At 42.0% G+C, this 25,820-nt stretch overlaps 1 protein-coding gene and 1 long non-coding RNA gene across 2 annotated transcripts in view; one reads left to right on the plus strand and one right to left on the minus strand.

The window, feature by feature from the left end:
* The window catches only part of MBLAC2 (metallo-beta-lactamase domain containing 2), a 631,094-nt gene that overhangs the window by 283,177 nt on the left and 322,097 nt on the right, over nt 1-25,820 (plus strand). The gene's annotated exons all lie outside the window — the stretch shown is intronic.
* LOC309380819 lies at nt 14,814-19,715 on the minus strand. Its single transcript, XR_014173160.1, has 2 exons — nt 19,624-19,715; nt 14,814-16,718 (listed from the first exon to the last, which is right to left on the minus strand). It is a non-coding gene; the product is annotated as an uncharacterized lncRNA (long non-coding RNA).

Consider the following 25,820-nt stretch of genomic DNA (forward strand, 5'->3'; position numbering starts at 1 on the left):
AAGAAACAAATGATTTTAGTAAGGCGTCTCTGAGCTTTTAAAATGTAGTTAATTAATATAAATCAGCTCTATAAAAACAATTTGAGCTTATTTTCACATTTGTTCTTGGTTAAGCTGCTTCCATCAACTGACTCCACATGTATGGTAATCACTCTTGCAACCAAGCCATCCCATCTGAGAAGTCTAGACAGAAAACTTATGATTTATGCTTCTTTGGGGCATAGACTTTTCTGCATTATACAATGATGCCTTCCTACCATGGATTTACTATTCATGATGGTCAAAAATAGTGGGGCCAGTTAATGGCAGTTCTGGAGTACATTTATAGGTTTTTACTACAGCCTCTTGATATTAGCATATGAGGAGTTGTGTCAGTCAACTTCAGACACAAACACCCGATAACTGTAACCAATAGTTGTGAATAATGAGACATTCTTTATTATGGTTCTCCTTCATCCCTGCTTGTGTGTGCAATCAGAAGTAACTTGCAATCAGATGTAACACAGCTATAATTTAAGAGAGAAATCACCTCAAAATAATTTGTTGGCATGGTGATCCATTATGAGAATGCCTGACACATAGCAATATTGGGTTGGGATCTCAGTTATGGGATCTCTGCTACCAGCCTCCCTCTAACACTACAGCTTCTGGCAACACAGCATCAGATGAGGAAGATCTTTGGGTTTTCCTGTCAGAAAGGGGAGGCACCGTATTTTTCGCTCTATAAGACGCACCAGACCATAAGACACACCTAGTTTTTGGAGGAGGAAAACAAGAAAAAAAATATTCTGAATCTCAGAAGCCAGAACAGCAAGAGGGATCGCTGTGCAGTGAAAGCAGCAATCCCTCTTGCTGTTCTGGCTTCTGGGATAGCTGCGCAGCCTGCATTCGCTCCATAAGACGCGCACACATTTCCCCTTACTTTTTAGGAGGGAAAAATGAGTCTTATAGAGCAAAACATACGGTACATTTTTGGATTTCCCCAAATCCTGATACTCAGCAGAAGAATCCTAAAGGTCTCAAAACCAGACTAGGACCTCTTAACATCCCTGTCCCTTGAAAATTCCATTAAATGACTTTCGTTTAAGTATTCTAAGAAATGACTGTATGAAGCAGTTCTTGGCCATTTATTTAGTAAGTTTACTGACAGTAGCATTTTGTATGAAAGAATATGCAGCATCTATTATTTTGCTTCCGTGTGCTCTCTATTTCCTAAGGAACATGACTTTGACAGGTGAGCTGGGTGTTCCAAACACACACACACACACACACACACACACACAGAGAGAGAGAGAGAGAGAGAGAGAGAGAGAGAGAGAGTTTAATGAGGCCCCTTGGTTGCTTGCTGTTAGTTCCTTTGTGCAATAAAGAATAAAGAATACCTACAGCTGCAATCCTATGCACATAGTCCAACCTCCTACAATGCTGGAATCACAGTCAATCACTTGTTGGGAATTAATGTCCATTGAATTTTGCAGGATTTACTTCTGAGTAGATATGTGCAGGACTGCAACCAGGATTACACATGATTAGAGTTCCATTCTGTTGACTGAAATATATACTGCTTGCTCACAACCAGACACCTTCATCTACCCCAGTTGCAAAAAAAAAACATGTCTCTCCTGTATCTTTCTCTACATCCACAGAAGGCACTGTAACCTTCCAACAGTTTGACTCCAACTCCAAAGGCGCACTCCTCCACTGTCTCCTGAGACAGGCAGGTGCTCACCATTTGAACACTATTACTTTATACATGTTTACATACATGGCACACACATGCAGATCAGCTCTAGAGTAAATCACATTGTGAGAGATATCCTAGATGACAGCTGAGAATCAAATGTGAGCACCTTTTGAACTTCACAGTCATCATTACATATAGTGAGGCAACATTTTAGCCCAAAGAGGATTAATGGGGGTGTCATACTACAGAGATAACTAGATCCTTGCAATATGAGACTTTAAAAACCTTGCAATATTGATGCTACATTGATTATGGGTTGGCGGCTATCAGAGGCTGAGAACCTTAGCATCAAACCCAACTGGCGTACTTGAAGAGGATCAGGTAGGATTAGAGTTGGGAGAACGTTATCTTCCTTTCTTCAAAATTGGAAAGCCTGCATTTGAAAGGTAAGCGAAGTTAGCCTTTTCTTGCTCCCATGGTCCAGCGAACAAGGCATACAATTTTTGAAAGGAACTGTTTATATATATAAAAAATAAAAAATAGAGCCATTTAATAAAATGGACATTCTGCCTGATGAAGAACTACAGGACAACGCCCCATGGTTTCACTCCTGATTCATTAAAAACTATGGGAGGTTTGCAATTGCCTTCAATGGGGTCAGATTTGAACCCTGCGTTTTTGACCTTTTAGTATCTTTTGACACAAATTGATTTTCTTCTCCAGAGTCAAAAGCAGCTTGTCCCACTGATTGAGTAATTCAGAGGATTACCCAGCATGCAAGCATTTTTTGCCTTTTTAAACGTGGGCTTAGGTATATTTGGTTTCCTTTAATTAAATATTGGTATCAACGATTAGACTGATGTGATTTCACAGGCACAACAGGATTCATACTGCAAATTAGAATTGTTTTTAATCTTCGACGCAGTACTGAAAACAGCTGGATTGGGACAAAAAGAGAGCTGGGTGAGAACGGTGGTAGGGGGGCACTTTGAAAGTGTCACTCAGTAGTACAGCCATGCGACTCCCATTAATATAAATCACTAAATCACCACTTTGAAAAATTGCCCCTTGAAGTCTGTTTCCAAAGGAAAACCATCAGGTAGTTTCAAAGTGCAGTTCTTATTGTCTCCCTTAGTTTCAAAAAGACCACCAATTTATTTAACCCACTATGGAAAAATACTTATTACTTTGCTATTGTTCTTTTAGTTAAATTCAAGACTGTTCATTGTCTTTGGTGTGCGTTATTCATGCTATAATTGCAGAGGTTTCTGCTTACGATCCTGATATATAATCTACGTGACCCACTATGGGCTCTTTGCAATTAATAATACTGTGGAGCTCAGTTTATGGTTTACATGAAACCTGTAGCCCATCTGCTTCCTCAGCCGGGAATCTACAGTCTCAGGATTTATTCAGACTACTCTCTTTTCAAGGAACAGGGAAGCTGGATAAGTTACACCTTGATGTTGCATGGTTAAGACGAGAAGATTTTCTCTCTGCTTCCGTTCCTTCATTGTTTCTGTGCTGCATCCCACTCCACCTGAATTCCAGTTGAACTGGGGTAATTTAAAACAATTATTTGTTTTTAAATCACTGTATTATTCGCTCCATAAGACACACTTTTTCCCTCCTAAAAAGTAAGGGGAAATGTGTGTGCACCTTATGGAGCGAATGCAGGCGGGAGGCTCTGCTCAGCGCTCCCTTTAAAGAATAATTTTTTTCTGGCATTCCCCCTCTAAAAACTAGGCCTCTTATGGTCAGGTGCGTCCTATGGAGCGAAAAATACGGAAAGTCACTTATCAATTCAAGTTGCAGCTTGCCACACCTTTTTATTCATTTGCATATTTCTTCCCCTCTTTTTACCACCTACATATGTGCATTCATATAATGCTGTGCACACACCCACAAGCAATCTTGATGTGTTTGCATATATCATTGCATCAAGATTCATTTTCTAAGTGATATGCGCTCAATAAACACTACACAAAACGAATTCTGCTAGCCCAGACAATCTCATCCAATGTGCTTTTTTGCAGTGTTTTATCAATGCGCACCGTGCACCAGTAATGAAGACAAGAGGAAAGACACAAAGGAACTGAAAGCTGTGGAAACAGGGGGCCCGCTAGGGGCGCCTTGGAAGATGGCAGATATTAACATCTATCCAGCTCGCAAGAGGTAATTAGAGGCTGATTATGGGGAGTAAATCAGTCTCCCTTCATCTCTCCAGGGGGAAGAGATGCTGTTTTTCACCCGCTGTTGCCATAAATCACCTCCGAGTTCGGAAGAAGGAGGGGATGAAGCACTGGGTGTACAACCCTCGACGGGCTTCGGAACTCCTCCGAAGCTGCTTCCAGGTGCGAAACTAGTTGCGTTACTTAAAAGGAAAAAAATTGGTGAAAGATAACGCACATGCTTCAAGAGAGGCAGGAGGTTTTTATCTGCTAACAATTTTACCACTGAAAGGAAAAAGACTGAGACAGACTGAGAAGGAAGATTACATCAAAGCACTACTGTTATGGTATGTGGATTGGAATGCAACGGAACTAGGGGGGGGGGGGAATGACTTTTTATTTCTTTTGCTCTATGTGATTTACTAATAACCCTCCCTCTGAAGATCCGTCACAGCAATTAATTGCAAATGGGACTAAAAATGAATTGTGTGGGAATAATATGAACTTAAAGGTTTTACTCTGTGAAGGATTTGGAAAGAAGAAGGGCTCTCTATTGTGACGCAGTAAGAATGGAGATCTGATATGAGACCTGTGTTGCTGGGGTTGGTCTTGGGGAGGGCGAGCCGAAGATATACTATTTTCGATGAGATTGCGAACTGGAAGGGGCAGCCCTCCTAGAAAAAGACTAATTTACAATGCAACAGGTCGGGAAAGCAAAAGAGCGAGCTTTTAGACTGTATTCCATCGGAACGACAATATGGCGATTGCTCGCTCGAGCGAAAAGGACTGTTGGATGAGAGTGATTTACGAGAGAGCAGTACAAAGCCCACACAGAAACACAAATAAGACTGTTTTTTTCAACCCACTTGCGGAGCAACTCGGAGGTGAATGAAAAGGAAAATGAGTAATGACAAGGATTGCAAAGAGGGGACTGGAAACATCATTCTTAATATGAAAGCAGAGCAAATATTCGAGGATTGGACTCCTGCCAAACAAGAAGCATGGGTACCCCCCACAAAAATTTATAATTTGGAAAACAATTGGATTATATGATACGTATTGTTATAATTTGGACTAATTGGTTTGATGTGTTTAATTTGGTAATATGAAACTTAATAAAAATTATTTTTTTTAAAAAAGAAAGCTGTGGAAACCTTCAGAAACACAATATTTTGTGCAGCAAAGGGGAAATTTCTAATGTGCTAGTTTCACAAGCCCGGGTAATTTGTTACTCCAAAAATGCTGCAAGACTTGCCAAACCCTAACTACCATTGCACACAGCAGCTAGTGCTTTTTCCCTTTCCATGAAAAATTATTCCATGTCAATAAAGAATGCTATCAATGCTAAATGCCACAGCATATCACGTATCAGTACCTATCAGAGATCAAATATTGAAAGCCAGTATCATCAAATACAGCAGCAAAAATCAGATATCAGATATTGTCGGACATTAAATGCTAACAGAGATCAAACATTTATTTATTTTTATTTAATTATTTCCCTTTAGCTGAAAAGGCTCTCAGCGGTTTATAACAATCAGTGCAAAGATGGTCCATACAGCCATCAGGCTCACAAACTAAAAATACATGACATGCAAGGAAAAAGAAATGGGAGGGAGGAGGAAAAAAACATTCAGTGAATATTAATCAAAATGTGCAGAGGAGTAGGTTGGGGAGAAAAAATATTTCATCACAATAAATGGTGCCTCTAATAAATCTCTTTAACACTTTCTTTGTTTACATTATCAATGAATTCATAAATGTGATGTCCATAATGGTTGTGTGGTGCAGTAGATCTACAGATTCACCAACAATACTAAATTTGCACATGTAAAAACATTTTGTTACACCCCCCCAAACCTCTACTACAGATCATCCTGATATTCTGCTCCTTTTTAATTGTTTAAAAATAAGTTGCAAATATGTTATTTCAGAATAAACTACTATTTCTTTTTAACTAATAATTCACTTAACTGTCTGACACTTCAGCTGGAATGATTAAATTATGTACCAGTACAGAAACCTCAGGAAGCACTGACAGACGACAGAATTCTACTAATAGTTATCTGAAAGTGGGGGGAAGCAAGTCAAAATTCTATACAAGATTCAGCTTCATTGTTTTCTCAGGGGAAAAAAAACCACCTTCTAGTTGATGTATGTTAGCTATTTAGGCTGCAGTCCTTTTCCTAGTTACTTGAGACACTAACTGCCTTTCAAGTTAAGATTAGCTTTCCAAAATCTGAGCCATTATTATTATTATTATTATTATTATTATTATTATTATTATTATTATCATTTATTACATTTGTATAGGGCTTTATAGGTGAAAACCAGTACTTTGAATTGTGCCTGGAAACTAATTGGCAGCCAGTGCAGTCAGACCATGGCGGCTATGCTCAAACCATCTTAACCCCAGTGAACAATCTGGCCACTGAATTCTGTACTAGCTGAGTTTCCGAACTGTTTTCAGAGGCAGCCCTATGTATAACATATTGCAGTAATCTAATGCAGACATTATCAGAGCCTAGACAACAGAAGTTAGGCTATCCCTGACCAGACAGGGTGCAGCTGGGTCACCAGCCAAAGCTGATGAAAGGCACTCTGTGCCACTGAGGCCACCTGAGCCTTAAGAGATAGCAGGAGATCTAGGAGGACCCCCAAGCTACATACCCGCTCCTTCAGAGGGAGTGTAACCCCCTCAAGAGCAGGCAACCCCCCATTCATCCAGTCTCAGGAACCACCCACTAACTGTGCCTCCGTCCTCTTCTTCCTCTTCCTCTTCTTCCTCATCTTCAAACTTCATCCATAGAGCTCAGGGTGGTTCATGACCGGGGGTTATGGGGATTAGATAGTTCATTAAATAGTTCAGGTCTAAGATCCCATAAGCAGACACTTATGGGAGTTTACATGTGAGGTGAGGGAAGTATGTCTTATCAAGCAATGTAGGTTATGTCTCATAAAGGATTCTGTTTTTTCTACTAACACATTATGCAAGGCTGCTAAATTAAGCTTTGCTAGCCGAGCTTGCTAGATCAAAGCAAAACACTTTGCCCCATAGCTCAGCTCCTTGGAACACTTAGTAGCTAGAGCAGGGGTGAGAAATATCAGGACCATGGGCCAAATGTGCCCTTCTAAGCCACTTTGTTAAGCCATCAGGACTCGTTCCATGCCTTACCCCTTCTCCATACCTCATCGCTGGTAGCGTTTGGTGTCTAGATGCGAAACCATATGGGAACTCTACAAACACCCTTGAGCTGCATGGTTGAATAGCTCCCATTAGAAATGTATTAGGTACATGATGATAGATATAGATTAGATAGATAGATGATAGATAGATAGATAGATAGATAGATAGATCAGTGTTTCCCAACCTTTTTTGGGCAAAGGCACACTTGTTTCATGAAAAAAATCTCGAGGCACACCACCATTACAGCCCCGTGACGTCAGCGCGCAGCGTCACGCCGGGAGGGACGCAGGAAAGTGTAAGATTCAATTTTTCCCCTCCCCCTTGCCTTCCTTCTGTGCCAACCGCCAAAAAGCCAAGAATCGCGGGACCGCCGGCGGAGGGGGGGAGGGCGAGCGGAGGCAGCGGCGAGCCCCGTTCCTCCCCATCCGCCCCATTCCGTGCAAGGAGCGCGAACAGGTGTGAGAATGGGGTCAAACCTGCGGGTCGGCGCCGGGGAACATCCAAGCTTTGGGGGTGGGGGCGAGGAGGCAGCAAAGCGAGGCAGGAAGGAGAGCGCGGCTTGGCGAAGTACTCGGCGGCGAAGGCCAGCAGGTCCGGCGGCCGGTGCCGCAGCACCTCCACCGTGTAGCCCTGCAGCAGCTCAGTCAGACCCGGCGGGATCTCGATGCTCATCTTGTAGCCGAGGCGCGTGGGAGACTCAACAGACGGGCCCGGGAGAGAGAGAGAGACAGAGAGAGACACACGACGGAGAGAGAGCGGGAGTCCCTGCTCGCCGTCGCCACCGCTACAACTACTGTGGCGGTTGGTCATGGTCGTCGCCGCTGCCGCCGCCGCCCACCTCTATCTATCTCTCCCCCTCAGCTTTCTACGCGGGCCTCGAGCCGGAGGTGGGGGGTGGCCGCCGCCGCTTTCTCCGCCTCCACGTCCTGCCTCCTCCTCCTCGAGCCCTCCGTCAGCCCTGAGGGAACCGCCACGCTCGCGCCGCCGCTCTCTGACACGCGAGAAAGAGAAAGGAACGGAGCGGCGGGGTAGTCGGGGGAAGGAGGGGCCGGAATGGAAGCGCAAGGCGAGCTGCGCATGCCCAGCAGGAAGCGGCGGAGAACGCCACAGAGAGAGAGAGAGAAGCAAGGGAGGGTGGGGAGTGGGCAGGAACACGCTTCATGCGTCACAATAACAGACAAGAGGCGCTCGAGGGATAGATTAGGACCTAATTTGACTTTTACAAAAAAAAGAAAAATCTTTCGAATTTTCCCCGTGGCACACCAGGCAACACTAGTGTGCCGCGGAACACCGGTTGGGAAACACTGAGATAGATGATAGATAGATAGATAGATGATAGATGATAGATAGATAGATAGATAGATAGATAGATAGATAGATAGATGATAGATAGATGATAGATACATAGACAGATAGATAGATGATAGATATCACATATTGGTAGTTCAGTGAATAGGTCAGGTTTACTGTTCTTTGCTTTTGTAAAAAAAAATGCTTTTGATATTGTTAGCTAGTTGTTAAAAGTAGAGTTGGGGTTTTTTTTAAACCCCTTTAAAACAAAAAAGTATTTTGGGAGGTGCAGCTTGAAATACACCTGCCTTTTCCCTGAGCACTCCTTCTACTCCCCGTCCCAATTGTTCCCTCCAAATGGCCTACTCAAGATGTTTCTTCTCAGGAAAGTCTGCCTGATTCATCTTAATTAAGACAATCATTTCTTCCCTTTGGAACACAATAAACAAATGCTCTGCTAGGAAGGGAATGGCTTGTTATCGATCTTTACATGATTCAAATTCTTAAAACCCATGGAAAAGATTATAAACCTCTGTGTTGGCTTTTTCATAATACTTAGGACCTATGCTGGATGTGCTAGTGTCACAATGTACTGAAGTTTTATTCAGGGGAAATCTGTTTTCAGCGAATTTGATTTATCAAGTTCTGCAGCTCACAGTGCCTGTAACAATTCAAAGCCCCTTGTGGAATTGCCTAAGTAATCACTCTATTCCTCAGAAGGGACAACAAAGACATGTCTACTGATTTATTTCCTGTGCTCTCCAATGATGATTTCCTCCCCCTTCCTCCTGCAACACCAACTGCTCCCAACCCTTACGATGTGGTGGCACACTTTCTCCCTTGGAGATTAGCGAGCATTCCTCAACAATGAGTTCCTGCAGTAATCGTTCCCCAAAGACATGACTTCTTTCAGGGAGCCTTCTTACACTCATTAAAATGTTTGAAGTGACAAAGCTCTTGGTTCTCATTTCCTCCTGAACTACATTCAATCTCTGTTCTAATTCTGTTAATTGTCCAGTCAGGCATAATTGCACATTTCTATATGTGCAATAGCCTTAATGCCCCCCCAAACCAGAGCAAAAAACCCAACACATTCAATCAAAGGTAGGAGGTGTTCATGTTGAAGATCTTTCTGGCATTATCAGCCTTTATGTCATGTCTTGAAAGTCTCATTCCTAAAAAAGACTAAATGGGCTGACTGACTGGATATTAAAGCAGTATCGTACCACATTAAACAGTCATAGTTTCCTCCAAAGAATTCTAGGAACTGCAGTTTGTTAAGGGTGCTGTGAAGCATCAGAAAACCCCCGTTCCCCTCATTTGGCCTTAAAATGAAGTACTGGAGAGTTGCAGTTAATTGTCATGTTACGCAATACCCATCAAAGTTGAGCAGATATAACAGAAGCTTAGAATCTGACTGGCTAAATATTGTGTGCCTCCAGTAAATGTCTGCTTAAGGCTGAATACCTAGGAGTCTCTTAACGATGAATTCACTACTGGAATAATTTCTCCTTTGAAAAAAAAAGGGAGGAAACACAGAGAACTGGAAATATTATGAAACATGACCTTTAAGACTGCTATCTTCTGGTTCAGAGGGCGAAAACATTTCACTATGGGTAGGTTGTAGTTTGATTTTAGAAATAAAACATCTCTCAGGCCTTCAGAAGCTAATTGGTAAAATAAAATAGAAAATAAAGTTTCTATATTTGAGGGCTTGAATTGTAAGGAAACTGAAGTCTCACATATGGATGCCATGAAACCCAATCTCAGATGTCTTGGAGCAGGGTGCACTGCGATGAGAGAAATTAACTCCAGGCATGCTCAGGGACACTTTGTTACCAATATGTCCTGAATGATGCTACTGTAACTCAGTTTAAGAAACAATAATTTGGCTTAAGAGATGGTTAGTCAAGGATCCAAAGCCCCAACAATATGGCTTTAAGGTATATTTAATTGAACTTCTGTGTGGCCAAGGGGTTATGAACAAAAAAGATTGGCTGGGAAGCTTCTGCTCCGTTTCTTTCCCCACCTGTTAACAGGGAGAAAAACGCTTACTTTTTCTCTCTCCATGGCTTGCAGCTGATTATAGCCTGTTTGTATTATACTGTAAAACATTGGCTTTTCACCCAGCAAAAGAAGGATTAAATTTATAACTGTTGCCTAATTGTAGGGATTTTGACAATAAAAAATCAAGAATTACAAAGGAAAACACTGGTGTTATTCAGTCTAAGGAAGAAAGTAACTGACATATGCATCTATCTGATATGCTGGAATCCCCATTTGCTTATGAGATTCATTTATTTGATTCAGTTGCTTTTGTGTTCTGTTCCATTATGCTGCAGAGAAACTGCTTGGTATAAAAGCCTGATTGCTGTTGCTGTTAGCGATGGTACATTTCCATGCGTAATAGTCTTACTTTTGTCTTCTGGGAAGCACTTTACTTATTCTCTCTCTGTCTTAGCTGTGCATACAGATCCTGAACTGTGAAAAAACAATCAGGGATTTGTTTATCTGAATTGCTTTAGTACATGTTTCCTTCCATTTCCCTTTTAGGGTGTAATATTAAAATAATAGCTTAATATGCTTCTGCTGCTGCTGATACCGCCAAAATTGAAGCATCCCTATCTTATTCAGGGGCTTTCATTCGGATCTGCAGGGTATTATAAGGGGGGAAATAGTTCCACAGGGATTTAATAGTTTACCAATATCATCCTGGAGAAATTGCATAATGGTTCAAGAACAATAAGGAGACTAATGGCACCTTAAATGCAATCATATTTCTTATGGCATAAGGTTTTTTGTAGACTAGATGAAATGGACTTTAGTCCACCCTAGACATTTCTGTTCATCTTTAAGGTGCCTCAGAACTCCTTAAGTGCTTTTGTTGCAGTGGGCTAACACAGTTGCACTCTGGGCCACCTGAGGCAAAATGGGAATTGCCACCTCTTGTCCCCCTGCTGTGCCACCGCCCGCTGGTACCACCACCATATCCCCCCCATTTCTGCTGCTGAAATGCCCTGGCTCTCACTGAACTTGGTGGGAGTTTGGGCAGTCTGCATGGTGCTGCTGCTTGTCATGTCTGCCCCAGGGTGGGGAAGCTGAGCTGAAATGCCACACACTGGAACAACTCCCTCTCGCCAGCAAGAGGAGGGCATCCTGCTGGCGGCAGAAGTGGTGGGGCAGGTGGAACTCTGCCCCTTGTGCTTCTGCCACTTGAAGTGGGCACTTCACTGTGCCACATAGTGGGCCAGCTCTGGCACCCAGTTAGAGAAGTCTGCCCTAGAGTTAAACAACCACACGCGAGTCCCAAAACAAACCAATTACCATTTGAGAAATCTAAAAAGGAAAGCATTGCTATTTGACATTTCTCTGAGCAGTTCTCTGGAAAAAATAAGTAATTAAGAATGACTGGGCAGTCATTAAATAACTAGGCAAGATGGCAGGGTGCCGGTGGGAAACGCTAGGCCTTGTAACCTGGGTGACAAGGCATGTGCCTTTCTGGCTCTCTCCCAAAATTGAACATAAGAAGCTGCTTTATAGTGAACCATTGGGCCATCCAACTTAATGTTGTCAACATGGACTGGCTCTCTAGGGTTTCAGGCATATGTCTTTCTCCACCTTCCTTGGGAGATGTCAGGATTTGAACTCCTGCATGTAAGGCAGGTGCTCTATAGCTGAGCTGCAGCTCTTCCCCAAGGTACTGGGTACTTATGCAATGGCAGAAGCCATGTCAAGCAAACTCAGGATCTTCAAATCTATTCTTTTCATTCTGGTGTAGTATGATTAATACCATATTCAGCACTGCTACCCGTGTACCCTTTGTGTCTTATGACTGACACCACTTCACTTCAAGGGTATTTTCCAGTTGGCATGAAGAGGAAAAAGCCACATACCAGGCATCATATTCAGGAACAAGCACTATAAGACCTCTAATGAGATGGGTCTTTTCAGAGTCTATAATTGGTGACAAGGTAAGGCAGCTTCATATCAAAAATAGATGTACAACACAGGGGTTATTAAGGAGGATGAAGCGTCATCGTCAAGAAGTCTTCCAGTGACTGGAAGACAGGAGATTGTAAGGGGTGCTTTACATGGATATGTCCAATATCTTCAATCTGCATTATAAAACCTTTATGTAGGCTGGTTCAAATTAATCTCTGATGGGATCCTGTTCACCTTTGCAAAAAAAGGGGGGAGAGATAAGTAATGTGGCCAGCAATCCATCACTTCATTTCCTGGTCCTACTAGACAGCAGCAATGTGCAGTCCTGCAGAATTTAATTGGGTTACTTTGGTAACTCTCCTTTGTTTTAAACTTTAAAAAAAGAAGATGATGTGCAGTCATCTAAGCACATGAAAACTAGCCACAGTAGAGCTAAGAATCCCATAAAGGTGAACTCTTGATATATATAGAAGACACATATTTTTAAGAGTAAAATTGCAAACAAGTTATACAGACAACAATAATACTGTCAGTTCCTCCATCAGAGTAATCAGTTTCTCAGACTGTTGCATTATAACTGTTAAAATGCAGGTGGAGGGGCATGTTTTCAGCATCAACAAAGAGTGGGGGCAGGAGAGAAAAGTATTATTTGGGGTACACCTTATTTCTTCAATGCAATTTATCAGATTATTGTTAGAAAATATTTGAAGATGCTATGACTTGTCTTCAGATTAGCCATGCTGATCTCCCTGAAGATCAATGCTTCTGTTAAGTCTCTCCCTGTTGCTGTTCCAAACATTCGGGCTAAAATATTTTGTATCAAATATCAGTAATTACCAATTAAAGAGTTCCCCACTCCTGCTTCAAAAATGGATTCTTCACATTTGGTACTGCTGCAGAAAGTGTGAAAGAGGGGGTTATTCAAAAGTTTAAAAGCTGGAGGTTGAAAATTTGGGAGGTATGATATACTTTCCTGTGGAGGTGCAGCATTCACACAATTGTGATCTTCATAGGGTTCAAGCAAAATGACTCTCTGTTGTAATATTCCATTTTTTTCTTTTCCATCCTTCCTCAGCTGGTGATGATGCACCTCTTGGACCTATATGCAGATAGGACACGGTTATCCTTTGGATTTGACACTGCTCTCTGAATTTTGTGATTATTTAGCTGTTCTTGGCTAAATTTTAAAAAGTCCCATATACATGTGTATTTTAAGATAAGAAACAATTAGAAATGTATATGTTGAGAGAAAATATGTTTAGAAATGCAGGTTTTGAAAAATAAATAAACATAAGTATTAATAAGCACAGGTATTTCTTACTTTACTTTAAAGCAGATCAAATACAGGGAGAGGACAAAGTGGGCTTATGAATGAACATATACAAAACTGACACATCCATACCCTCGGCATGCTCAGACTCCAGAACAGAAGTGGAAGGCTAGATGGGTATATGGGAGACACACAGAGACCTTCTATTCCCTATAAAAACCTCTTGAGATGCCCACACATGATCCCTTCCATGTACCAATTGGGAGTGAAAGGAAACAGGGCTTTATTGATCCCTATGACTGTGCCATTTTTCTGCATTTCCTACCTCCAAGATATCTTCATTTGAGTGGCCAGAACTATACACAATATTCTTAAGGAAGGGAGGGAGAACCTGTGACTGGCCAAAAGTGGCTGTGCAACAAATTGCCATCCCTGACTGGATAGGTGGGACTGTGGAAGTTGGAGTCCAATAATATCTGGAAGGCCTTGTTGTCATAATGGATTCACACTTTGGTTTCATAACGGGGTTATACTACATAGTTTCTGCATCTGCCCGAAAATCGTTGCCCTGAAGTTGCTACTATGCTTGCTAGAGCCCTACAGAAAGTCAAGATTCAGACCATAAGCTTCTGCAGAATCGTGTTCCACTGCTTGGAAAAGCTGACGATGTTACCTCTGAGATGTGAAATGCACCTTTTAAAACCAAGACAGCAATGTCTGCTTTTGAACGGTAAGCAAGTAAGCCTATTGTCAAAGTGATTTCAAAGACTCTCATGCTACCAATGGCACCATGCAGTCTGCACTCTGTTCTAATGGGTATGCACTATTGATGACAACTAAATAATACCAAAGGTCAAACTTGCTGTGAGTGGAAGCCATGGGGAAAAAAAGATCTCAGTGGAAAACAGATGGAACTCTCTTATGAAGATCAGCCATGTGGCAACACTGTGTTTGGTATTCTCCCTTGGGGTCTATATTCTTTCCCAAGAGATGACTCTCCCTTGGGCGGCATGTCTTGAAATATGAAAACCTTGTTATTTGGATCCAAAGACATCTATTAGAGCTGGACCACAGAGACTGCAGTGAAATTGACACAGTCTAGCAAACAGCTCTTTCATTCTCTTCACTAAGAGCAACTTGGTCTAAAGAGTTGTAAAAATAATTGCTTGTGTAGGGGTTGTCCCCCCCCCCAGTTAATCCAAATATATTAATGCACTAAAGTGTGCATAAAATTTTGTTTGATGGTTGCTTTAAGTAAAAGACAGCATGAACTGATGCATGGAGCTTATTGGCACATCTTGTGATGAACCCCAATAGCTTAAGTGGTGCATTGCTTTAAAAACAACACCTATCAGACAAAATCAGGGAGGACAGGGCAATTTGCATTAATAAACAAAGGCTTCTATAGCACAGGAAGCTGCTCTATATCAATTCAGCCATGGGTCTCTCTGTTTCAGCACTGTCTGCTCCATGGGTGGACAGAAGGTAGAAGTAGATCTCTGGGTGATTTGAAGAAGTGTGTGCATTGGTTCAAGATTGTGTTAAAATGTGAACCAAACAAATTTCTTCCCCATTTGAAGATAGCATCTTCAGAGAAAGCTTTTAATGGCTGCATGCAATAGCTTACTGTAAGCAGGAGTGGAGGGATTTGTTAATTTTGGTCCTCTCATGTTCTCAGTTTCCCAGTCTTCAATTCAGTTCTCCATATTTCTGCAGCACTTTGCAAATTTTCTTTTTTTTTAAATCCTCATGAAAATTGTTCAGCATTTCGGTGAGAATTTATCCTAATAAACATATTTCAATGCATTTTTTACTGATTTACACATGTTTGCAGGCAATTTTCCTAAAATAATGCATCTTGTATGCTGTTTTTGCTAATATATTCATTGTTTTGCTCACTTCCCCCTAGTATATGCATTTTTGTAAACATTTGTAGGTTGGAGAACTGCATCGCAAATTTCAAGTGCAAATTTCAAAAGTTGGCTGTGTTTTGGTTCACATATTGTTTTGGAAAGTGTGGATTTAATAATTTTGGCTTTAAATGAGAACTGAATCACATTTCTCCCCAATCCCAACATGTGACCAAGATGTAATGATGGTGAACTTTTGCCTCTCGTGCTCAGGAACCCTGTGGGGAGAAAATGAAAGCACACATTCCACTGATTAATAACAAACCTGTTTTAAAATGTGCTGCTTTGTAAAATCAGTCTATTGTAAGCTTGAAGATGTGATATATCCATAAGTGTTCTGATTTTGCTTGGGCCTTGAGCAAGTTAAAGATGCCACAGACCTTGCCTGCACCCAAACCATAACTTTAGAAGAAAACGAGCAAGGCAGGTGTTGTATATGTAAGCAAAGAGTTGCCACAAGTGAACTGCAGAAGTTGGTGGTGTGTCTCATTTGATGAACTTATTTGTTATTCAGAATTTAGAACTGAAGAATTCTTTGGATGCATTATTCATTGCAAATTTGACACTTGAGAAGGGAAAGAAGTTTCAAAAAATTAAAAACCTGTTTTTGCCCTCGGCTTGGTGTTTTAGTTTCATGTAGAGTTCAGTTCCTTTTAGGGTTTTGCTTTTGATGTCTTGTGTAGCTAAACTTCAAGAGCTGGTTGGAGAGCAATGTTTGCTGCACCACCACTCCCAGTTAATACACAGTGCATCTGTCAGTAGACAGCAATCTCTCCGCTCATCTGAATCACAACTTTCTGTGTCATTCGTAGAAACACCATAGCCAGTCACTGTAATGCTATAACCAGTGAGTTGCACTGAAGAAAATAGTTATTTCAGGCAGCTGGCCCATGAATATGAATCTTGCTCTCTCCTCACAATGGCCAGATGTTTCACTAACTTCTTCGCAACATCCATTCTTTTTAAAATAAATCATAACTTCTTAAGATCTGGAGTAACTACTGTCTGTTGTAACCAGAGAGAAGTACAATAAAATCAGAAGGAATGCATGTGTGGGTGGGTGTTTTCTATATTTTTTTTAAAAATCACGTTAACAAAATCAATTTCTTCTCTTGATGCAGCATTTCTCGTAATGTAGTAGTTTTCAGGTTGGGGGAGCAAAGAATATCTAGCCAATATCAACAACTTTCATGGCTGTTTGAAAACCTTTGCCTTGAGGTGCACAACTCCAGCAGCTGGGGATCAGTCATTTTAATGATAGGCACTATAGTGGATAGGAGAAAGGAGCAAAAACCATGAAATGAATCAAATGAGTTATACCTTCTAGGTTCCTGTAATCCAGGGTTGGAGAATCTCTGGCTTGCAGACCATTCTTGGCCCACCAGGTAACCCAGTTTGGCCTGTGAGGCCATTTTCATCAAAAAAACACCCACCCTCCCACCAGTGTCATTGGTGATGTAATCCCTTATGGAGATACTTATTTTTCACAAGTTAGGTACAGTGGTACCTCTGGTTACGAACTTAATTTGTTCCGGGGATCCGTTCTTAACCTGAAATCAATCTTAACCTGAGGTACCACTTTAGCTAATGAGGCCTCCTGCTGCCACTGTGCTGCCACCGCATGATTTCTGATCTCATCCTGGGGCAAAGTTCTCAACCCGAGGTACTACTTCGGGGTTAGCGGAGTCTGTAACCCGAAGTGTTTGTAACCCGAGGTACCACTGGACGTAACACCTTTTATCATTACATTTTCCACACAAAGGTCAAAAGGAGGCCAACACAAGCTGGCATTGGGGGCATATTCATCATTGAAGATACGGAGAGATTAAAACAACATTGTCACTAACTTCCTCCCTAACTGCTACCCCTATCTTGGGAACCCTTGTGCTATGTTCGGTGACAATATCTATAGAGGTGTCTTAATCCAAAATAAAAGACAGAAAAATGGACAGATGTACTACTTTTCAAAATATATACTAGATGAATATTTCTATCAACACTTTACACATAGTGAAAATGTGTGACACAATCTACAGAAGTACCTAATTCAACCAGCAACAGAGTTCAGGAGCAAGTTTTTCCACAGCAAGAAAAGAAAAAAAGCATCAAATAAAGTCCTCTCCCATCTCTAATAAGAAGTCAAATGAGTTCAATAGGGTTTACTCCCCGTTAAAAGCGTATTGCTGCTTAAGTTTGTTAGAGGAGGGGGATGGGAAAGTGTTGTGCATGGAGGACTGCTTTCTGGACTGCTTTCACAATCTTTTAAAAGGAAAAAACACAGAACCATATTACAGTTGTGGCTTCTTCAGATAAAAAGCACATGCCCAGCCCATTGACTGTGTTATCAGGCAGGAATCTGATGCCATCACAAAGCTGGTGAAGCTGGAGTGTGGAGGAGATGCATTTCCCTGGGAATACCCATGGCTCAAAGTAGGACAGCCGAATGCAGAGAGTGAGAGAGGCTGGAGAGACTTTAATCTTGAAATTCTAAAGTCAATGGGCAACTTTTATTAAAAGCTTTGTCAGTGTTGCCTTTAGTCTGTGGGCTTGCAGTTCTCTTGCTGGAAACTTGTTCAGTGCAATTTCACCCAAAGAAGACAAAAGACATGTCCAATCCTTTGCTTTGGAGAAGATGTGCTTCTTGAATCTTGACTCTGGGAGGTTTGGAAATCTGTTTTAATTTATATATATATATTCCCAAGCAGAGTGGGAGAGACTCAACATTCCCAGCTCAAACCATTTATCCTCCCACAAGAATCTAATGGTCTGGGTTCTATTATAATTAGTAGAAAGCTTTTAAGCTTAATATACATTAATAGGAAGCACATCGCTGCAGCACAGCTCTGGTTTCATTGGTTGCAACCTTGATCCTACTGGGATCACTGCTTTATTTTGATCTTGACTTCAGGGGAGACAGGACAGCACCCAGTGACTTACAAGGAAAAAGAAGAGAAGTTAGGTTGCAGTCCTCACCTCATTTACTTAGGAGTAAGCCAGCAATGAATTCAATAGTCCCGAGTTTAAGATTGTACTGTTGGTGACATGTGAGATGTTACATGCAAGTTCCATTCTTGGACTGCAATTCTGGAGCAGCCGCCCTGGGGGAGGCAATATTTAACCCCTTGCCCTGCCCCATGCCTTCCCCTCAATATAAACTACTCCCCCCAAATCCCTATTACCTCATGAGGTGAAAGAGGACAGGCATGCTACAGGTCTACACTGCTTTGCTGCATGTGTATTCTGTAAGGTCCTGTGTGCATTTGTCACTCACGATAATCCACACACAGATTTTGCCATATTTCCTAAATTCAAGAGCTTCAAATGAAGGAACAGTGACAAATCTGAAGCCGCCCCAAGCTGGAGATGCGCAAGTAGGATATGTGGCTTTTCATAGCCTTGTGACAATGACAGCCATAATATTAACGCCACAATATTAATCATCTGTAATGTGACACCAGTGCATTAAATTCACTTTAGACTGTGACAGACGGGCAGGCAAAAAAAGAGAGAAAGGACATGTCTAGGAACTGCTAAGCAAAACTCACTTCCCAGGCCCAGGTATGATGAAGGGAGGAGAATGGAATCTCCAAATATAGAGCTCTAAATGTTTTTTCTCTCAATTTTGCAATGTGTTTTCTGAGTTTTCTGAGCTGAGTACTATGTTGGAACATTCATTAAGTGCAGTGAATAAGTAAATCCCAACCCACCCTTTAGCAGGAGGCAAGGACCAAGTCATGTTACTCACACAAACAAGGGGTAGTTGGGCTGCCCCTGAGGTTGCACAACCTCCCCAGCTCTGCTTCCAGCATGGATGTCTACAGGGGGGAAGCCTACAAAGCCAGATCTTCACACATCAGGCTTCAGTGGGCCCTCTCAGTCAGTGTTCAAGGTCCTAGGGAAGCCGGAAACATGGGGATAATAGGCCTCCGCCTTCAGATATCCATGCCTAATGCATGGACATTGGAGGAAGCTCTATAACCTCAGCAGCAGAGCCAGCAGCCCTTGGAACACAGGAGCAATGTGTGAATGGGGTTTATATTTCTCAAGCATGCCCACTCCCAAATGTTGTGGGCTTTCTGACTTCTCCCATTTCCAGAGTCCTTATATTTCCATCACCGCATTAGGCCTATTCTTCTTTCACTTTGCACAAGCTAGAAACTCTCACTCACTTCTTTGCAGCTTGGAGGTTGAAGACTGAGTTTCTCCTTCTGCCCTCTCCACAATGCCTCCTTTGACCAGGCTCGTTGGTCCTCAGGATGTGGCTAGAGAAGGCAATGACGAGGAGAGCAAGGAAAAGTTTCTACTTCACACAAAGGACTGATCTACATTGGTCAGTTAAAACATTAAAAAGGCATTATAAAAATGTGGCACTAGAGGGCACTGTAGAGCAGCGATCGGTCATCAATGAGGAATTGCATTGAAAGCTACATTGTGGGCATTTTTATATCAGTGTAGATCCAGCCAAAGTCATGCTCAGGAGCTTTGTTTTATTTTATTTATGTTCCCTTTGGTGAGCTGCCCAGAAACTGCCTGTGTAGCACACAAACCATAGTTTGTGGAACCTTTAAGGAAAGAAATTTATTAGTTTGCCTCTGTCTGCACTTCCATAAAAGCTGACCGCGTCTTTTTTTATTACTTGTTTCAAAATAAAGTCCAGCAAAACATTCTCATTTTGAGAAGGATGGGGCTAGAATGGGGTTTATAGTGTGCGCTGTATGATGAAACTAAGACATTTCTCGGATGTATCATACATCTCTTTCGGCTTTCTGTTTTGATTAGCTCATTGTAAGAGTTCATGTCTAATCTTGATAAGCTCATTTATATCGCACAAAAGTAGAACATTGCCTCTATTTGCATTTGCTTGTGCGTGCGGATGAATTTGATAAAGCATCAATTATTTGGGAACTGACTGGTGAGTTTGATGTTCTAGATTTTATTTTCACATGTCTGCCAGAGTATAATTGGTTAAGACAACACATTTAAGTCATTAGCAAAGCTAAAAAAGAAAAGAAAAAACCACACACCCTATAACGACGATTGTGTTTAGTAGGTTTTGTGATCTTCCCCAGTTGCAGATCAGCAGAAATACCAGAAGGGCTCTATTCATGTGGTATGCTTAATTATAACCAATAAGCCGGGATAGATTAGTCTTGTGTATGTCCCTGCTGGATATTTGCTTGTATCATGATGGATTGATATTTCTTGGAAGCAGAGGGCCTTTTGAATAGAGCTCTGGACTGTTACTTAGTTGCTATATAAAAGGCAGCACACATAAGCAATAAATTCAGCAGTAAGTAGCAAAAGACATTTTCTAGATAGAGCTGATTCCAGCAGGCTGCTGCTTGCCTGGATGAAGGGGGAAGGAAATCATGCATAGACACCTCCTTTAAAATGTGTTGCTCATCCCCAGGACCTTAGACTAGGGATGGGGAACCTGTGATCCTCCAGATGTTGCTTAACTCCAACTTACATAAGCCCTGGTCACGATGAACCATGGCAACAGTGGAATGTGCACAGGTTCCACATCCCTGCCTTAGACTTATAATCATGGTCTCAAACAGGAAAATTGTTATAAGCAGTAGCAACAACAACAAATTTGACTTAGAATTAAGGTGATCCTGTTCAGTCAGTTGAGGGAGGATCTAATGGGTGCAGGTAACTGCAGATAAAGCAGAAGTGGTTTCAGCTGAGGGCCAAACTGGTACAAAACAGTGAAAGTCAACCTTGGGATGGGGGATAACAGAAGCTGCAATTTAATTTTGGAACAAAGGCATTTTGAGAGGGAGCACTTAAATCTGTCCCCTGCAGGCCATGATCAAAATGCTCCCCTTCCATCTGATAATGTTGACAGCCTTTACTTGGACTTTGTTATTTTAACCTATGTGCAAATGTGCTCATTCTATGTGCCTGTTTTATAATTTCGTTTTCTCATTTTTATCTGTTGTTATCTAAATTATAAAATGAAATAATAAACATTACCAAAAAAAGAGCTCTCCCTCCAATCTGCTTTTCCAACCATAGAAGGAAAATACAGGGGACTGATTCATGTGCAGTTTGGCCCTCAGCCATCACAGGGGAAGAGATACAGGTAGAAGGAGCATTGGCACAAACAACAGTCAGCTCTGCATCTCAAGTGGCTCAGTGGGGAACCAACCAGTCAGGAGCAACATCCTTCTTGAACCGATCTAGAGAGCTAGAATTCTTGAGGCTGCCATATACTGAGTCACATGAGAGGTCCAATTGGCTCAGCACCATCTCGTTTAATGGGCAACAGCATTTCCAAGGTGTCAGCCATGTTACATGATATCCAGTTAGCTGGAGACACCAAGGAGTGAACCTAGGATCTCTTGCATGCCAAGCTTGTCTCGCCTAGGTGAAGACATTGCTGGAACTGACCACTGGCCCCCACCTTCCCCCTCTAGCCTCTTACTGCCGATCCCTCCCAGATGTAGACTGCAGTGATGGGGTGGACTTCTCTTCTGGACCTGTCTGGCCTGTAGCTCAGCAATGTGAATGACCCTTCTCAAGTCCCCATGTTTCAGGGGCTGAGGAGAACCAGTAGGACTGGGAGTGTCAAGCTGCTGGGCAGCAAGGGCAACCTCTGACTCCTCTCTGTCAGAGTCTGTGCTCACAATGAGACTCTCAGCACTCAACCCTGTCCTGGAAGAGCCTTCATCTTCTGACACACACACCCGATCACTTAACCCTCCTGCATCTGGCATCTCCCAGCTTGTCCCTTCCGCAGATTGGTCCTGTGTCCCACTACCACTGTCCTGGGTTATTGTCATCTGTGTCATCCCTGGAGGGCTGTTGTGTGGGCAACACCCACCCCTCTTCCTCGTCCAGCCAGTCCCTGACAGATGGGCAGATAAGTGGTTAGTCTTAGGCTTCTTGAGCTGGCCTACACTACCTCCCACTGGTGATGAGAGATTTCACTTGGGAGGAGCCTGAAACGCGTATGCTCCTGCTAAAACAAACAAACACAACCTCCCCTCCACATTGTGTTGGGTGTAACTCTCTCTAAGTTGGGTCCAACTCAAAATTAATCTCTCACCCTGCTCTTGCCTAGAATGCTCACCAGTCATTTCTACTTTCTACAAGAAAAAGAAAAGCCACACACAATGAATCCCTGGGATAGGAGAAGAGTGTAATAGACTGACTAGAAGGCCCTAGAAGATTTCTCTGAAGCGGGAAATTGCGGGCATGATTTCCTGGTAGGAATCATGGGACTAATCATTTATTAGTCATCCCACGATCTTGAATTCCCACAATCCCCAGCAGAAAATGATGTTGCATGCATCACTGCCAGCTAAAGTAACAGGGCTTTTGGTATTTTTCCTTGGGGAAGGTGGGCAGATTAGCAGGGAAGTGCATTTGAACCAGTAAGATTTTTGAGCATTTGACAGGACTGCTCAAAACCTGCAGTCATTTCTTGGGATATGTGTGTATCAAAGAGGCCTCCACATCTTATTGCCTCATGTGGGTACAATGTTGGGTAACTGCCTGCTTGCTGTCCTGAATTTCCTTGTAGAAAGGATAGCCTACTCATGTGGTTAATAATAATCATAACAATACTAAGGATGTGACCCCAACAGGAAACTGAGATTTCTTCTTCTGCTCATGCATAAATTATCTGCTAAAACAGTCATAGGGAGAAGCACAACAAATATAGATCCAATGCATTTGCAAAGGTAACCAGCTGTTATCAGCCAAATATGACATGGCTTCTGTAAATGAAGTGTAAAAATATATCCGTTCATAACCTTTTCTTTGATAGGCATGGCAGTCTTGGCACTGAATACTTGCACTGCATACTCTTACACTTCGAGATAATGAAGTGATTTGAAAAATAATTATTAATCTGGTAATTTATTTTTATTTAAAATACAACATCTGATGTTGCTTCAAGTACAATCTGGGAGACAAGTGGAGCTTCATAAAAGGGGTTATTATATTATTAATATATCATCTCAGAGAAACAAAATAAGAAGCAGAAGTAAGCTGGAATTTATCCAGAAACCCAAGAGAATTAGAATAGATTATTACAAAACAACTTGAGCACTGAAGTTCTGTAGGAACTAAAAAAATAATCATGCAGAAACAAGCTTGATGGTCAGAGCATTTCTATGGGGACAGGGAAGGAAGAATCTGTGGCAGCAGAACCATCAGGTCCAAAGCTTCACCAGGCTTCCATTAACAGGGCAGAAGAGGAAGTTTTGCCCTGGTTTTGTTTGTAATCACTTGCCACTTCCTTTTATATCTGTCCTTTCCTTTGTATTTTTCCTCCCATTGATTCCAACAGGGATGGAAAAACTGGTATGCCAGCTCCAAAGCCCACGGAGATGTCACCACAGGATTGAGCCCTTGCTGAATACTCACAATACAAAAGCCTTTTGAGGAAAATCAATGAAAAGAGATAGTTTTGGAGCAAGTATATACATAAACATATAGATGCATAAAAATCCATGGCTGCCGTCACACAATGCAGCTTGCATGGTTAACTTCAGCATGGTGAACAGCAGGCAGTAGAGCGAGGAAGCAGCGCTGGTGCATTTGTTTAATGGACAAGAGGAAAAGGCGTTTCCCAATGTGGTCTAGCAAGTTGCAGAAGGATCAGGCAGTGGCTCATCTAGTCCAACATCCTGTTCTCAAAGTGGCCGTTGAAGGGAAACCACAGGGGAACTGCTTGCAGGAACTGCATGAGGACATGGAAGCTGGATGGGTTTAAATACCCAATAGGCGAACCAGAGTGAAGCCTACAGGCTTAGTCCAATCAGCCTGGATTAGCGGGCAGGCTATAATCCACTTCCAAGGCTGGCACGAGAACCATTTTGGGATTTCACCAGCCTAGGAAACCCCCCTCCCCCTATACAAAGCCCCTCGCTGGATCATGGTGGAGTGAGAAGTGCCAATCTACAAAGCCCCCTGACCATTTAAGGTAAGCAGACTTGTGGACTTATCACTGGCATCTGGCTGGCAACTTATAGCAAGCCATTCTGTGAAAGGCCTCTCTCTCTGCTCTGTGTCCCTTCAGTCATACAGTGCAAGAAGGTGACTGGTGGGGACGAGTCGTTGGGGGTGGGACTTTGCATACACAGTTCACTGCCCTCTCTGTGCATTTTCCTGAAGAGCGTTTAGGTGCTAGAATATCAATGGCAATAATGCAGAAGGCATGGAACAAAGGAAATCTGATTGCTCTCAGTATTATTAACACTGCCCAATCAGCAAGCAGAGAACAAGCTGTGACATACACATGTATTTGAAATGATAACCCATATCAATCACTCCTGAGCATATTCTATGGTATTCTAAAGAGGTCGTCTAAAAATGTTGCTGCAATTCAACATGATCAACATTTAGTACTAGCGAATTTAAATTTTTTAAAAATGTGAATGCTTCGACTAAATTTAAGCATCTGAATCTTCCCTTGAACTATTTAATTGTAATTCTGTTTCATCCAGTGATGGCCTTCATTGAATTGCAAATCGTTTAACAAGCTTTCATACTGTAATGCAAGGGGAAAGCTGTCTAAGTTACAAATGAATGATCAGAACACTTTCAAAGGATTGGATCATTCAATTCAGACAGTTGGATTCCAAGTTTCAAAGGGTTACATTGAGATTCAATAGTGCCAGAGGGTTAATTCCAGGTGTTTCAGAAAGTTGGATGCCTGTATTTCCAAAGTATACTAATTGTATGACAACTTTTTAAATTAACTACAGTGAGTAGCAATGCAACAACAAAAAGTACATCTAAGAGAAGGGAAAATAACCACACAGAAGATGCTATCTAATGATGAACATCCATGAGCTGAACAGATTTCCCACCATGCAGAGTGACTTCCCCCACTCACATCCTCCTGTGTGTCCCTCCCCCATCTGCTCTCGAGAAATGGGAGTACTCTGCATGTACCGTATTTTTCGCTCTATAAGACGCACCAGACCACAAGACGCACCTAGTTTTTGGAGGAGGAAAACAAGAAGAAGAAAAAATTCTGAATCTCAGAAGCCAGAACAGCAAGAGGGATCACTGTGCAGTGAAAGCAGCAATCTTGCTGTTCTGGCTTCTGTGATAGCTGTGCAGCCTGCATTCGCTCCATAAGACGTGCACACATTTCCCCTTACTTTTTAGGAGGGAAAAAGTGAGTCTTATAGAGCAAAAAATACGGTATATTTGGTCGGCCATAAGGGCTGCAGGTGGGAAGAGAGGAAGGTGTGTTTCCCTCATGCAATGTTGGCTATCACTCAGTATTTTGAACTATGCTGGCTACCCTCCCCACAATGATTAAATTTGGGTACAAACAAATACAGGGGTTTTGTTACCAAACAGCTTTACTTTATGAGTTTCATCTATTTACTCTTCAAAT

The sequence above is a fragment of the Podarcis melisellensis genome (genome assembly GCF_964234715.1).
Source record: "Podarcis melisellensis genome assembly, chromosome: 11".
NCBI lineage: Eukaryota > Metazoa > Chordata > Lepidosauria > Squamata > Lacertidae > Podarcis > Podarcis melisellensis.